The sequence below is a fragment of the Delphinapterus leucas genome, chromosome 7 (assembly GCF_059928025.1).
Source record: "Delphinapterus leucas isolate spDelLeu-1000000601 "Yukka" chromosome 7, BTC_Dleu_Yukka2, whole genome shotgun sequence".
In the NCBI taxonomy this organism is placed as follows: domain Eukaryota; kingdom Metazoa; phylum Chordata; class Mammalia; order Artiodactyla; family Monodontidae; genus Delphinapterus; species Delphinapterus leucas.
This window is the reverse complement of record NC_143135.1, coordinates 39,744,705-39,748,254: the sequence shown is the minus strand read 5'-3', so window position 1 is coordinate 39,748,254 and position 3,550 is coordinate 39,744,705. Positions and strand designations below refer to the sequence as shown.

Genomic DNA, 3,550 nt, shown 5'->3' with positions numbered 1-3,550 from the left:
CAGTCGGCCCTAAAGTTGGCCTCCGGGCAATAAATCTGCATCATGTGAGAAGCAGCCCTGCTCTGCCCGGCCTCAGGGCGCCCCACTTGAGTTCTGAGACAATTCTCTGTGCTGGGCACTGGGGCCAGAGAGGAACAAGCTAGGGCTGGAGAGAGGCTGGGAGGAAAGAGACCATGATGATGGCAAAAATAATGAAGAGGAGAGAACATTTATAAGGCTCACCTTGAGAACTTTACAAACAATCACTCCTTTAATCCTCTACCCTGTGAGATTGGTATTACCATCACCTGCAATTTACAGATAATGAAACAAAGGCTCAGAGAAGTTAAGTAACTTGCCCAAGGTCACACAGGCCGAGTCAGATTTTTTTTTTTTTGCAGTACTCGGGCCTCTCACTGTTGTGGCCTCTCCTGTTGCGGAGCACAGGCTCCGGACGCGCAGGCTCAGCGGCCACGGCTCACAGGTCCAGCCGCTCCGCGGCATGTGGGATCTTCCCAGACCGGGGCACGAACCCGTGTCCCCTGCATCGGCAGGCAGACTCTCAACCACTGCGCCACCAGGGAAGCTCCCGAGTCAGATGTGAACCCAAAACATCTAGCTCCAGGGTCCGTGTTCCTAACCACTTTGCACCTAAAGGAACTGAAGAGAAGACTTCCTGAAGGAAGCTTTGAAAGGCCAGGCGGACATGTCCTGTGGCACAAGCCCATCTTTTAACACTTGGGGTCTACACAGGGGAAGAAAAATACCTTGACTCTGGCTCAGAGTCCAGAGGATGAGAACGGGTTACTCAGAGTGTGGTCCCTGGACGGCAGCACCAGCCTCATCTGGGAGTTCCACGAAACAGAATCTAATTTTTAACAAGCCCCCAGTTGACTCCCAGGCACTCGCAAGTTTAGGGGGCCCTGACACAGAACATAAGAGCTAGGCAGCCCTTTCGGTCCTTGCCCACAAGGGATCAAGGTCATGAGGAAAGGAGTGCTGGGTGTGCTGCCACCATTTCTTCCGCCTTCAGTTTCTGCGTCTTTTGCAGGGCTTCCAACAGCCCTATGTTGGGACAAAGCATCTGGAGGTTCACAACCTCTGTGGTCTGTAGGAGTCACTGTGAGGAGGGTCCAGGGGAGAATCTACCAATTTCAGTGGAAAACAAGTGGCGGTTACTAGCTGTGATGACTTTGTACTTAGGGTCTGGATTTGCTGCACCTTTCTATATAGTAAGACACCAACTGCTTAAAAACTAATCCTTGAGACAGATACAAAGAGGAGCGTTTTAAGATGTGCAGTCTCTGGGCTTCCCTGGTGGCGCAGTGGTTGAGAGTCCGCTTGCCGATGCAGGGGACACGGGCTCGTGCCCCAGTCCAGGAAGATCCCACATGCCGCGGAGCAGCTGGGCCTGTGAGCCATGGCCACTGAGCCTGCGCGTCTGGAGCCTGTGCTCCGCAACGGGAGAGGCCACAACAGTGAGAAGCCCGAGTACTGCAAAAATAAAAAAGAGATGTGCAGCCTCTTTGAAAAAAGGATCAAACTCTTGAACTCAGCATCCTAGATATGTTTGTGAATAAACTTATAGCATTAAAACAAACAAACAAAAAAAAACAGAGCTAGGCAGGCCCCTGGAGGTGGTGTAAATGGCGAGTGCAAGGCCACAGACAAAGTCCGGGGAGAGCCGGTGACAACGTCTCCCCCCGACTCCCAGTCTGTGGCATCTGTGCTACCGCAGCCAAGCTGGGGCTGGGGCTCTCTCACCACTGCAGGGTCAGCCTGATGATAGCCACTGTGCACCACCCCCCAGCTCTTCCACAGCTGACTCCCCAACGGGGCCTCCTTCTGAAGGAAGCCAGCCCCTGACTTCCACGCCATGCTGTACTGAGGGAGGTGGTGGGCAGGGGCAGACTCAGACATCATCACTCACTAACCTTAATTCCCATTCTCAAGGGGGCTCTCCTGTCCTCCTTCTCAAACCACGACCTTGGGGCAGCTGTTCAACTTCTCTCCCTCTCCCCATCACCAATCTCCTTCAGGAGCCACACAAGTCTCAGTAGAGCGAGCACAGACTTTGAAGTCACAAAGACTCAGGTGCAAAAATCAGTTTCATTACTCCCTACCTGTGTGACCTTGGGCAGGTTGCTTAACTTCTCTGAGCTGCATTTTCTTCATCAGTCAAATGGAGATGAGAATAGTTATCTCGTAAATGGATAATACGTGTCTAATGCCTAACACAGTGTTCCCTTCCCTGACCACCTTCCATCACTGATCACCAGGCCTGGGACCCAGATGTTTGGGAATGATGTGGATGGTGCCAACCCAGGACAAGATTACCTGGGGGATGCTGACTCCAACCCCACAGGGAATGCCATGGGGTTGGGGCCAGTGCAAGGATAGGATCATCACTCAGGGTCTTCAGGCACACAAGACCTGACCCATTGTATTCCTATCACTGCACAAGCTGAAACCAAAGTCCAGTTTCCCTCTGGGCTCAGACTCATGCCAACAACTGCAGGTGGGGCCCAGGAGCACACCCCTTCTAGGGTCCCAGTGGCCCCAGGTGGAGCTGCCCAGCCGGGCTGGTGGTCCACATCAAACCAAAAGAGACATGGGAAAGAGTAACACCCAGAATCCTTTGCTTCTGGGATTGAAGTCATCAGCCCCCAGGTGATGACTTATTCTGGGTTGGCATCATCCAAGTTATTCCCAAACACCCTCTGAGCCACTGCTTCCCACATCCTGGCCCAACACAGTGAAAAGGATCCTAGGAAGACTTTCAGGGACCACACCTAAAAACAGCCATCGCCTCCCCACACACAGGACAAACATCACACACAAGCATCACACAAGCATCATCCTGGCAGAGTCAGAAGGGTAGGGAGAGGAAGCAGAGCAGCCTGAGAGAGCTGCTGCCCACATAGACCAGGTCTCCCTTCCCTGATCTGCCTTGTGCCATTGCCCAAAGCTCCGAAGTCATTTAGCACATTACCTTCCCAGGCAGGAATTCCTTCCAGAACTCTACTCCTCAGACACTTTCAAGGATGCCTCCTCTCTCTCAGAGTACGCGTAATTATACTTATAATCAATGCTATTTGTTGTGTGCATGCTATGTGCTAAATATTTTATGTAATCGATTATCCAAATTGACCCTCGGAAAAATCCTAGGAGACAGAACACATTAGCATCCTCTTTTTTTTTTTTTTTTTTTTTTGCGGTATGCGGGCCTCTCACTGTTGTGGCCTCCTCTCCCGTTGCGGAGCACAGGCTCCGGACACGCAGCCTCAGCGGCCATGGCTCACGGGCCCAGCCGCTCCGTGGCATGTGGGATCTTCCCGGACCGGGGCAGGAACCCGTGTCCCCTGCCTCGGCAGGCAGACTCTCAACCACTGCGCCACCAGGGAAGCCCTAGCATCCTCTTTCATAGATGAGGAAGCCGAGGCTCAGAGACAAAGAGGAAAATATTTGCTCAAGGCCACACAAGGAGTAATATGGAGCGAGGATTCCCACTGAGAACCCTTTAATTTCAAGGTCATGTTCATAGCCACTTGGCTAACAGACGTCATCGTCA

General features: G+C 52.5%; 1 pseudogene; it reads left to right on the top strand.

Annotated features, from left to right (window-relative positions):
* The first annotated feature begins 1,046 nt into the window (after positions 1-1,046).
* On the top strand, positions 1,047-1,797 carry LOC111165260 (cytochrome c oxidase subunit 7C, mitochondrial pseudogene; annotated as a pseudogene).
* The last annotated feature ends 1,753 nt before the right edge of the window (positions 1,798-3,550 follow it).